General features: G+C 48.6%; 1 long non-coding RNA gene across 1 annotated transcript; it reads left to right on the top strand.

Moving 5' to 3' along the window:
• The first annotated feature begins 518 nt into the window (after positions 1 to 518).
• On the top strand, positions 519 to 12,545 carry LOC110342934. Its single transcript, XR_002385116.2, has 3 exons — positions 519 to 704; positions 5,200 to 5,407; positions 12,324 to 12,545. It is a non-coding gene; the product is annotated as an uncharacterized LOC110342934 (long non-coding RNA).
• The last annotated feature ends 293 nt before the right edge of the window (positions 12,546 to 12,838 follow it).

The following is a 12,838-nucleotide window of genomic DNA, read 5'->3' as shown; positions in this document are numbered from 1 at the left end:
TCCCCACAGTGATGGACCATAACATGTAACTGAACCAAATAAACCCTTTTACCTTTAAGTTGCTTTTATTAGGTAATAGCCACAGGAAAAATAAACCTGACAGCTATTGTGGAGTGATTATTCTTTACTGTTTAAATTGGGGTATTAAAATGAAAAAACTCAGAAAAGTTAACTTATAATGTTACTACTATAAAATAACTACTTTGTATATTTCCATCTCAATGCTTGCCTTAGATAAATATTTTTACATAATTATGATGGTAAAGTGTAGGGAGAGATTTTAGGTGACTGTGCCTCAAAAATCTCTCCCTACAATAAATTGCTTGTGATCTTTCAGAATACTTTTTGTGGTGATGGTGGTGGTTAAAGAACTGCTAAAATTGTATCAGAGACCCTCCAGAATTTGGTTCATTAAGCTCAGGTGGCTGGGTGGTGTTGGCAGCACACACTTTTAATTCCAGCACCTGGGAGGCAAAAGCAGATGGAGTTCGAGGCCAGTCGGGTCTACAGAGTGAGTTCCACAAAAGGCTCCAAAGCTACCGAGAAACCCTGTCTCGAAAAACAAAAGCAAACAAACAAAAGAGCTAAGGTGGTACCGAGTTTTGACATTCCCTGATATGACCTGCTTCACTCTCAGAAACAGTGAATTCCTACAGGTTCTGGCTGGTCCAACTGCACTGGGAGGCAACCACACCCATGATTCAGTGAGTCTCTGCTAATTGCTTCTTCTGCACTCCTCTGGGCACCTCTGTTTAACACTTCCAACTGTCTGTCCCTCACAGCTTCTTGTCTGCTGTCTGTGAGGTGGGGGCCGGGGACAGGGAGGGGTAGTGTCTCTTCTCCTTCCTATCCTGGCCCTTCGCTGAGAAGCACAGTTGAGCTCTGGGGCTTGGTGGTAAAACTCAGTGGTAAAATGCTTGCTTGCCTGGCATGTGTGAGGCCCTGGGTTCCATGCCTAGCATGGTTGGGAGAGATAGAGAGGGCAGGGAGAGAGGGAGGGAGAAAGAAGGATTCGTCTCCTTGAAAACAGGTAGTTAAGATCTCCTTGTTGCTTTTGCAGCAGACTAGAGCTTATTTCCCAGCACCCACAGTGAGCAGCACAGTCGCCTGTAACTCCAGTTCTGGGGGATCCTAAGGCAATTCCAGTCTTGTTAGGATGTGGACTAGAGCAGAGATGAGGAAACGAGATGGTCACAGATGACCTGCACCGCCAGCCCATTGAGGACATGTAGCGGAGACACTTCAGAACCTTTGGTTCTTCCAGGCTGGTCTCTTGTGAAGAGTCAGCCCAGCCTGGACCAGAATCCTCTGTGCTCTTGTTCTGGTGACAAGGTCCACATGCTGGTAAGGTTGCAGCATTTGGCTTCAGGCTTAACTAAGACACACCCTTTGAAAACCAAATTGCTTTGCGAGATTCAAGTTCTTGCCGGTTTCCCATTCTGCTCTGATTCTGCCTGCAGAGCCCAGTTGCCCCACCTTGACCCTGTCCTGGGATATTGCCAGCCTGGTACTGGCCTCCTCTTCAGGAATGCTGCCTGTACTGCTCTGAGCCCTGGCCGGCTGCTGTTAGAGGCACAGTGCCATCTAGTGGATAGGAAAGGAGCCTCCCCATGTTCTGATGTTTGTGGCTGTTTTATTGTCATTGTTTGTTTTTAATTAGCAAGGAATGGGTGTTTAAACAGACTGAATGGTTCATCATCATTAGATTCCCAGGAACACCTAGAGACAGAAATGGGTTTCTTGAATTCTGCAATGGTTCATCATCATTAGATTCCCAGGAACACCTAGAGACAGAAATGGGTTTCTTGAATTCTGCAAAACCAGTCAGTGTCTGCACTGACTTACAAGACCTGGCTTGAGCCTTGGCTCCCTGTTCTTGGGACCGTGCCACAGAAAACAGGTGAAAATATTTCTGTCTCTGGTTGGGTGGCAGTTCTGCCTCCTGCTGGTGGATGTGTGCTGGGACACCGATCCTCTACTGCTGGATGATCGTGGGCTGGAGAGATGACTCAGTGGTTAAGAGTTCCGGCTGTTCTTCCAGAGGACCCGGGTTCAGTTCCACGTGGCAGCTCACAAATGCCTGTAACTCCAGTTCCAGGGGATTTCACATCCTCACACAGACATGCATGTAGATAAAACACAATTACACATAAAATAAAGAAATCATTTTTTAAAAATCTCAACAGAATACCTTGGCTTGACTCTGGTCGATGGATGGGTGCAGGATCTGGGCAAATTCAGTTGTCCGTGTACTTCTGCAAAGCCCACTTGGTCTGAGACTCAGCCATAAGAGGGACATATGAGGAGCTAGAGGGCAACCAAATGCTACATTGGGGCTCCTTGTGCCTCAGGGCTAGAAAAGAGTCCAGGATTCCCCACCCCCTTTCCAGCCTACAAGTTACCGCCGGTCTCCAGTCTCCCATTGAGAATCTCCTGCAGCTGTGGGGTCCTGGCTCCCAAGTGCACAGATGTTGAGGTCCCCAGCAGGGGGAGAGACAGCACCCTTTCTTTCTGTTCCCTGAGTATCTGAGCAGCACTGGGCCTTTTCGGTGGATCTCGAGCTGCAAGGCATGCCCCCTGAGCAGCACATCACCCCAAGGGGAGGTGGGGGAGAGTGATGCCGAGCTTCATTCCTCCAAAGGGAAATTCCAAAGTGTAGATTGAAATACACAGCTCTGCTTTGGGATAGTAGAACCTGCTGTCCAGGCCCTTTGCCTCCTGAAGACAGCAAGATGTCTTCTTGTCTGTATGCTCCTTCAATGGCTGAGATTCCCTGGACTTCTAGACCATCATCCCAGCAAGAAGGAAGGATGAATCCATCTTGTCTGAAGCCGATGGCTCACAGAGTCTGCAGGTCAGAATGTGAGCACAAAGGGTTCTGAGAGTCATTCAACATCTTTAATTTTTCCTTCCTTCCTTCCTTCTTCCTTCCTTCCTTCTTTCTTCTTTTCCTCCCCCCCCATTCATTCCTTTCGCCCTCCCTCCTTCTTTCCTTTCTTCCTTGTTCCAAGCTAATTTGAGTTTGGGGAACTTTTCATGCTCTTTGATATTTTTTTCTATCTCAAAGAATCTGAGTCTGACACCTTGGCTGTCTGGAATGTCCTGAACTGGCCAAGACTAGACAAAACTTTTCAAGCCAAGAGCCCTGTCTGAGTCACTATGTAGCATCTCATGGCCTGCCTTGCCCTAAGTAGAACATTCTCTATGTTCTCCAGATAGCCGACCCTGCTGCCAGGTGACCCCCCCTCCAAGTGAAAGCCTCCCCCAGCTGGGCTCTGTCCCACCTACTTCTACACCTAGCCATGTGCCATCTTCCAACCCAACGAACACGCCCTGGCAAAGCAGTTATAAAGAGTGTATTCACATTGCAGAACACACTTCACCATGGAACACTGTTACAACTGGCATGTGTGTCCAACCAGAAGCCAGATGCTGAATGCATCACAGCCCTCACCAGTGGCGAGTCATAAAAACCAACATGATCCCAAATCCTTGTGGCGGCTCATTGGGAGAACTGCCTGCTAGCCTCTCCTCCTGGTTCCAGCAAGGCCTTGTGTCCTTTTTTCAGTGTTTGAGTTGAGCTCACCCACCACTCCCACCAGAGCCCCTCCTGCCATCCCCTGCCCTTCATCTTGGAGCTCTTAGCCTTCCTTGTAGTAACTTTTCTCCTTTCCACACCAAATCCCTTACAATTCCGTTTCCTGTGCTCTCCTGCAAGTCCCACCCAGTGTTGCCATAGTCCGCATTGTGATGAATGTCCCTCCCCCAGCGATATAACACATCCTTTCCTACACTGGAAAACGCTGTGTGGTTAGCATACAAAAGAGAACCCTAAAGAACACTCACAGGCCAGAACCCTAGAACCATCCCACTATATCCCAGCTCCACTTAAGAGGAAGGGGAGTTTAAGCAGGGCATCATTTCTTGAGTTATTTGTGGAGATCTTGCCCACTCTGGAGGAACTCTGAAGGAAGCCATCAGTGGCCCATGTGCGATGAGTCAATCCGCCCTTGGCAGGGGCTCAGAAGTCTGAGGAACCGGTTCGACACTTTCACTAACCATCCAGTTACTGTTCCAGTCTGCCCATCTGGAGAATGAGAGAATGGGCCTTGGTCACAGGGAAGGACTCTCAGCTGCCAAGTGCTCTAGACTTGGCCCAGAGCAGAGAACCCCTGCGTCTCCTTAAGTGAAAACTTGAAGCTAGCATCCCTTTCTTCCATCACCATCCTTTCCTAGTTGGGTTGCTCTTGGGCCTTGAGGAAGAAGAAAGAGATTCTCCGTCAAGCTGACATGCCTGCCCTCCCCTCTAATTCCCTTTGCTGGCCATCCTTCTCAGTTTCTCAGTGTTTGCAACCGTTCTTTCAGAACGAACGACTCTTTTTCTTCAGATGGTTTTTACAGAGGCAGCAGCTCCTTGGGGTCCCGATGAGGTCCTTGAGGGTCATCTGTTCCCCTAAGCGTACTCAGGGAAGCGGTGGCAGATCACAGGAAGGGCTTCGGCACAGTTGGTGCAACAGAACCACTGGAAACCAATTAACAGGCTGAAAAACCAGAGAAAGGATGCTGGCCGGAGAGCAGGCGCCCCGTGGTAGACAATTACCAGTGTGGGCAGGGATGGCAATGTAGGTCAGCTCTCAGCCAGGAAATAGTTTCACAAGTGCAAAATGTGATTCCTCTCTGGAAGCAAAATCTGGGGAAAGGTTTTCTTTCTATATTTGGGCTCTTGACCACCACCAGGTCACTCTGCCACCCTCCCTTGTTTTCAGAGGCATCTGGTCTTGGCCTCCTCTGTTGCTCCAAAAGAAAACAGCTCAAGGCCCTTCTAACTACGACCTTCTGGTCGATGGCAATGAGAGAAGTCCGTTCCTGTCTTAGGGGCTTGAGCTGGGTTCTGGGGAGTGTGTTGGTAATACACTCTCACATTTTGAGGACATTTTGATAATTTTTGGCAAAAGTATACAATACCCCTTTCAAAAATGTTTGAATGGATTCTTTTATTTTTATAAGATGTTTTTATTAGTTATGGGGTGGGGGTTGCATGTGAGTGCAGTACTTGCAGAGGCCAGACGATGATGCGATTCCCCGGAGCTGGAGCTGCAGACGGTTGTAAGGTGCTGGGAATGGAACTGCAGTCCTCTGGAAGAACAGCTCTCTTAGTGTCGGGCCGTCTCTCTAACATGTTTGACTTGTTTTTGACAGCACATCTGTCACCATCGATAGGACATGTGAAGATTTTTACCCATTTTAGACAAGTATCTGGGACTGTGGAATTGAGATACACCTCTAGACTTATGGGACTATCCTGGCAGGGCGTCGATGGAGAAGAATCAGGAGACCTTGAAGTTCAGATCTGATGATTATGTCATGCAACCCCACAAGCCCCTTAATGCTCACACCAAGGGTGCAGGTCAGTAAGAGTCATGGGACTGTGAGACCCCATTTGGCACAGGACAGACTCCTATGTGACTCCTCATGTATTCTCATTGCTTCTTGGAACAGTTTGAGCAGGTGGGCAGGGCAGGTGCTGCTCTTTGATTTGAGCACATCGAAGTTGAGGCCGAGAGGGGCTAAGAGTCGGGGCTTTCCTAGTTTGTACATACCAGAAAAGAATGAAATGAGAGGACTTCTGGCATCGGGGTTGGAAGTCCTTCCTATGCCACCATGGGTCTGCGTTGCTTCCTCTCAGAGCCTTGGCCAGACAGGGCAGGTATTCTCATGAGAATGTGTTTCTGGTGTCTGGTTTAAACTTATTCTGGAGCTGGATACTAACTCCAGGGGTCCCAGTGCCCTATCAGGTAGACACATTTATCTTTCTGGATGCCACCTTCCCCCAGGGGCTGGAGCCATAGAACCATGACATGCATTTTTCTATGTAGTTCTTATCTAACTACCCATGACACCCCGGGAAAGCCTTCTCAAAGCCTCTGCTCTCTGGTCTCCACTTGGGTGCCCAGACCAGAGGTAGTTTTCATTGTTAGTTCACTTTGGGGTGTCGGCTGAACCTCCAAGTTGTTAGACCAAGCACACAGCCCCAACAGCCATGACACTTTCTGCTGGACTTTTTGTAAAGGAACTCTGTTATCTTCAACCTCCATCCACAAGAAACACGTGTCCCTGGCTAATCAAAAAGCATTTCTTAACACAGTCCATAGGGATGCCTGCAGGTGTGGCTTTGGGGTCCTTCTGGTCTAGACCGACTTTGCAACTGATGTGCCTTCCTAAGTGAGTAACAGACAGCGCATCTCTGACTCACGCTTTTATCATTTGAACTAGCCGTGGCACCCCTCAACACCCCCCAATATTGTTCTATGTTCGTCAAGAAACAGCTTCCAAGGCGTTCTCGGAGCCTCATTACGGAAGGGTAAATGCTAGGGGTGAAGGGATCCATTGTGTGCCCGTGGGAGTCTAATGGCTTTTTTAAAACCAGGAGTCGAGAAGTGTGACTAATGAGCAAACTGTAAAAGCCACGGACCACCTCATTAAATATGAGAGCCATTTCCCAGGCTAGGTAGAAATGAAACCCCCTAAGAAAGGCAGGCCACCTCATCAATTAATGAGGAACTTAAAAAAAAAAAACAAAAAACTACCTGACTTTTGATGCGCGTTGATGGGATGAGAGAGGTGATGGGAAAGGGCTTAGTACAAAATGTACTCTGGGGTGAAGAGCAGCTGGCGAGTGATGCCAGGGCCCCAGCAATTCTCGGCTATATTTTCCCATTTTTCAAGGACCTCAGTCCTGAAATGTTCTCGCTATTCCTCTAGAACTGTTAGGAGCTCACAGCTGGGTTCAGGGATTCGTTGTTGTGTGTGCTACAATATCATTGCTGGGAGTTGTATAGTTGTTTCCTTCAGGCTGGATACGACCATACCTGCTTTAGTCAGGGAGGCTGTGGTCACCCACACAAGAGCTTCATGAGATTGGGGCCTGTTGGTGCTCTCTCATGGAAGCTGTGATGTGCTGACATCCTCTCACAGAAATGGTGATACTCTGACAGACATTCCCTCATGGAAGTGGTGACACTTTGACACACATTCCTTCCTGGAAGTGGTGATGCTCTGACAGGTATGGTGGTGGTGAGATTCTGTAAGACATTTCCTTAACAGACATGGTGAGGCTCTGACAGACATTCCCTCATGGTAGTGGTGAGGCTCTGACAGACATTCCCTCACAGAAGTGGTAAGACTCTGACAGACATTCCCTCACAGAAGTGGTAAGACTCTGACAGACATTCTCTCACAGAAGTGGTAAGACTCTGACAGACATTCCCTCACAGAAGTGGTGAGGCTTAGATACTCAGCGATGCTCTCCTTCCTTCAGCAGACCCTCCCCGAGCTCCTCCCCTTCCTGGAGTCATATAAAAGAAACCCAATCTTAGGTAGTATAGATGCCTGTAGGTTGCCTGGGGACTCTTCAGTGGTGCAGCTTTTCCTGAGTCATCCATGCTTTGGGTGAGCCTCTTAAGTAATGCAGCTGAGAATAAGCTTCCCAAAGGGATTCCTAGTGCCTTAGGTGCTTTGAGTCACTTATGCTTCTGAAAATAATTTCAATAACCTGTTTGGTTCACCAAGCTGTATTTGGACAGAATCTTTCTTTAGTTGTTGGTGTCCTTTCTCTCTGGGGGTAAATCCATGTTTCTTTACTAACCCCCAGGAAAGGTTATGCAATATCTCTCCAAATCCCTGTCAGATCTGTCTCGCCCTCACTGACCCTCCGTGGAGCTCTGGGAGATGCCTTTCTCAGACCAGCTTCTGTTTATGTCTCTGATGTATCATTGGTCTTTAAAACCCATGCTGGCTCCCCTCTCGTACAGGGTCAAATCCGCACACCTTAATGTGGCATCCAGGGTCCTGTGCCATCACATCTGCCTCTCCAAGAAGGACACGCTCCTGCTACTGTGAACTCATTGGTCCCCAGCAGGGTGGGCCAGACCTCTCCTGCCTCAAGCTCAGCTCATACTCCTCCCTGCCTTTTCGGTCCTTTCTTAGTCTTCATTGTCAGGATTCAGCTTACAACAGCCTATTGTTTGGAAACAGTATCTTTCCGCACTTTATCAAGCTCTCTTTCTTCTGGAGAGGTCCCCAGAGCCTAGCTGGGGCCTAATACAGAACAAGCACATAGTGCTAGCTGTTGTGTCTCATATGTGATCCTATCCTTACCAGCTTTGTTGGTTTGTTGGTTTGAAGACAGGGTCTCACTATGTAGCTCTGGCTGCCCTGGAACTCACTGTGTAGACCAGGTTGATCTCATATTCGCAGAGATCCACCTGCATCTTCCTCCCGAGTGCTGGGATTAAAGGTGTGCACCACAACACCCGGTTTACCACATTTCTAAAGGTCACACTTGGTGGGTGAAAATGAAGGCTGGAGTTGTTGTTTTGTTTTGTTTTTTATTGTTTTTCTATTTTGCCTATGGCCTGAAAAATAAAATCCAGTCTGGTAAGTGAGGAGGAGGGTTGGAGGGGTCTCTTTTCCCCATAATATAGCCTCTCTGTGACAGCATCATGCCCAGCCCTGGGGGGACCAAGAGACTGTCACCTTTAAGCTCTTGTCTCTGCCTCCATCTTCACAGGCTCCTGCTAGTGGCTGGTGAAAGCTGCCCTGCCCCTGTCAATCAGGAGCTAACATCTGCTCACAAGGCCCCCTAAGGCAGGTGCCACTGAGACCCATAGCTTGGCTACCTTGGCGGCAGAAAACATGTCTTTTGATTTGTCCTACATTGTCTGTTCCAGCCCATCCTCCAAGGCTCAGTACGAACACTCACACCAGAAATCGCCCTTGACGTGAAAATTGCATAATTGATGATTAGGAGGTGGTAAACACCATTAAATTGCCTCATTATTTTTGTAATAACCAAATGGATAAACATTAGGACTTAGAATTGAAATGTCTGCTGAGCTCTTTAGCAGGGCTTCCAGCTCGAGGTGGGAGCCAAGGATTTCTGAGCCACCTGCAGGAGCTTCCTCACACAGATTGGTGGCTGGCACAGCTGACTCTTTGGTCGTGATTGTAAAATGCCTTCTTGCCCTTCGACGCCTCAGGAATACTGGGCCACTGATCAGGACTTGGCAGTAGGCATTGGATATACACTCCAGTTCTCTGTTACTGGCCATGTGACCTTGGTCAAGTCATGCTTCCCCTCTGAATCTCCATTTCCTCATCTAGAAAATGAGAGTGTTTGCCTCCAGGGAATGCCCTGGAAATGGAATAAGGTTCTCTTCACAGAACTCCTGTTAGAAGTTCAAACGCTTTATTCATCCCGGCCCTTCATCAGTCCAGCTAGGGATCTTCCAAGGGCGCCATCCCCAAACCTGGCTAGTAGGTCTTCGAGCATCTTGTTGCAATGCAGGGTCAGGGCAGTAGCCTTGAGCCAGACAGCCTCCCTCTCTCCTCTTTCCACTGCCTGTCCGAAGCTTGAGCCACAGACACTGCAAGGCAAGGGCGTCAAAGGTTGTGCTTACCGTCTGAGGGCCAGAGCCTGTTTGCAGAGGCGGGGCCCTTGTAGCACCTTGGCCGCTGTTTCCCACACTCTGCTATGTAATCTTGCTGTGTAGGCGGGCTGTGGTGAGTGTGGCACAGAGCATCCAGGAAGAATGCCTGGAGGTGCTTTAGAGTGACTGGTCCCCAGGAAGGAGGGACCATGGAGGGTACCAAAAGCAGAGCGACGGCAGGGCTGTGCTGTCGTGGACAAGTTCTTGGTGGCTCGCCAGGCCCAGGAGTGCCCTCTTAGGCCAAGAGTCCCTTTCGTCACACCTTCAGCACAGGTCTATTTTCTTAAAACATGGGACTAAGAGTTGCAGAGTTGTTGAGAAATCAGTGACCAGGTGTTCAGTGGGCATCCCTGACTCTCTGTAGCTCCTCCACTTAGCCCCTGTATTCCTGGGAGGTAGCGCCCTCATTTTAAAGACAAAAGGATGAAGAAATTTGTCTCAGAAGGCTCAGGCACTAGATAGGGAACCTGGGACAGAACCTTGGGCACCTGGATCCAGGGGACTGCACTGCCCAACTTCATACCTCACAAAGAGCGAGGCTGACGAATGACTGTGGCTCGGGTTGTCCTCCTGAGGTCCAGCACTAACTCAAAAGAAGGCACTTCCGGGAGCCCCAGGCTCTCACCTGCTCTGAAGCAGGTGCATCTTTTAGGTTACTGTTTCCCGGTATAAACAACCAGGGTCGGGTTGGAGAGTTAGCTCAGAGGGTAAAGCATTTACTGTGCAAGTTTGAGGGTCTGAGTTTGGATCCCCATAACTCATGTAAAGCTGGATGCAGTAGTGTGCGTGTGTGTAATCCTGGCCCTCCATAGCGAGATGGAAGATGAAGACAGGAGAACCTGTGGAAGATCTCAGGTCAACTACCAGGGCATACTCAGTGGTGAACAATGAGAGAACTTGTGTCTAACAAGGTGGAAGTCAAGGACTGACACCCAAGGCCGTCCTCTGACCTCCATATGTGCACCGCAGCATGTACGTACATGTGTTCAGACGCACATGCTTGTACACATACACACAAAGATAAGAAAAAACCCACAGTGTATTTGGGTGCATTCGAGTCCCTGGAGCCTACATTTGTAAGCAAAATCACTTAAGGTGATAATCAAAATCAAATCCAAGTCGGAGGCTGGGGAGAGGCTCAGCAGTTAAGAGCACTGACTGCTCTTCCAGAAGACCCACAAGTATCTGTAACTCCAAGATCTGGCACCCTCACACAGACACACATGCTGGCAAAACCCCAGGGCATATAAAATAAAGATAAATAATTAAGAAATTCAAGTCAAGGTTAGTGGGGTAGCGATGAGGCACTTGTTGGAGGAAGTAGAGAGGTGGGGGAGGCGAGACAAGCTGCTGCAGGAATCAGATCCCTGGGTGTGAACTTTCAATTATACATTCCCTAAATCTGTGATCTCCTCCAGGCAGAGAAAATGTCATTTGACTGGCAAGGGACCTCTACACCCACCCACTTGCTCCCTTCCTCCCCCATCCTGACATGCCATAGTGTAGGCAAAGCATTAAACGAGGGAAGACACGTTCTCCAAATGCCAGCGGTTCTCCTGAAGCTTGGTTAGGCTGGCTGTGAGCCTTGCTGGCACCCCAGGCCCCTGGTAAAGAGCACAGATCCCTAGATCTAGGCAGGCTGAGTAGCCGGCTGTATAGCAGGTCTCTATCACAATGGTGCAAGGTCAGAGCTGGGCATTGCATAGGGAAGCCCATTCGTGCTTACAGCTTTGCAGCAACACGGGTGTCTGCTGGGTAGATGCATGTACGGAACCCTCAGAAGGACTCTACCACGTGCTCACTAGTGTCTGCTGGGTTAACACTATACCCCAGTCTTAGTCCCTGAACCCGGATCTCAGTGCCTTCTTTCACAGATGTGGTCCTTGGAAGCGCCCCAACCAAGGGCCATTGACTTCTTGTGTATCACTGACTGTCACACCTGTGTGCTGGCTTCCTGCTCTTTTGCAATATGAAGTATCTGGAGGAGAAGAGCCTACCTGCCTGGCTTCTTGCTGCAAAGACCATGTTGTCTTTATTAGGGTAATGAAAGGCTTGCTCTGAAACATGCAGGCGAGGATTATGGCAGATGGTCTGAGTTATGCGTGTGTGCCAGCTCTCCTCAGGAAGCTCTGTGACTGTGCCAAGCTCTCTGGGGATGGCAGCACTGTGAATCGCGTCACTGTGCACTGGCTGAAGGGCTTGGCTGACCCAAATAACCTGTTAGCTTGATGCCTGTGATTTTGAACTGGTTTTTCATATAAAGTTCTGGGCTCTTTCAATGGTTTCATTTAGGGGAGTTGGGCACCAACCATGTGCAGAGACATGACAAGGCACCAGAAAGATATAATTAACATCATATCACAAGCTGGCATTCAAGGGTCTCACAGCCTTTGGGAAGAGGCCAGCTGGGCATTGATTCTCAGATTTCACTGTTTCCTTGGCTGGTTTGCTCCATGCCCTCTAACCCTTGGCTCCCACCGTATACTGCAAACCTCCCCCAACCCCCATCCTCAATCTGTGAGTTCATGTACCCTTCAATGCATCCACTCATCCCACAAATACCGCTGGGCGCCTACTATGTGCCCGTCCATTGCTTCTGTACATGCATCAGTGAGGAAAATAGATGGCTGATCTAATCCCTGGTGGAGACAGCAGCTTCTGGTCCTCTCTATCATTCCCAAATAGGGAGGGTAGTCCTAGAGGGCAGTGAGCCTGTCTACATTTCTGGGCCAGTTCTTGGCTCATTAAGTGCGTGGGGAACAGGTGAAGAAGAAATGACAGCAATATAAGATGGTTACTATAATAAAAATTAGCATTTGTACATGTTTCTTACAGGTGTCAAAACATCCTCCATATAAATGACTTCATGTGATTCCGCACAAAGCCCTGTGTGGAGCAGTTGCTTCTGTTTGAGAGTAGGAATGATGCTGAGGCCTGGGAAAATGTTGACCCACGCACATGGAGAGAGCATGTCTTTGGGATTTTAATTCGACATGCTTTCTGCACCACACAGGGGTGTTTTCTTTTTTAAAAAAAATAAAGAATATTTTACAAATATGAGTGTTTTGACTGCATTTTTAGACGAGTGGCCGTGTTCTTGCAGTATCCACAGAAACTATGGAAGGTGTTAGATCCCCTGAAATGGGAGCTACAGATGCTTTTATCTGCTGTGTGGGTGCTGGGGATCAAACTCAGATCTTGACAACAAGAACAGCATGTGTTTTTAACTGCTGATCCATCTCTCCAACCCCAGGAATAGTGTTTTTAAATTTAAAAAAATTGGACGTGTTAATGAACCGGGGGGGACCCGGAAAGAGAGAGAGAGCGCCACAGGGAGCTGCAGCTAAACC

The sequence above is a fragment of the Mesocricetus auratus genome, unplaced genomic scaffold, assembly GCF_017639785.1.
Source record: "Mesocricetus auratus isolate SY011 unplaced genomic scaffold, BCM_Maur_2.0 Super-Scaffold_100014, whole genome shotgun sequence".
NCBI lineage: Eukaryota > Metazoa > Chordata > Mammalia > Rodentia > Cricetidae > Mesocricetus > Mesocricetus auratus.
The sequence above is the reverse complement of the archived record's forward strand: the minus strand, read 5'-3'. Positions and strand labels throughout refer to the sequence as shown.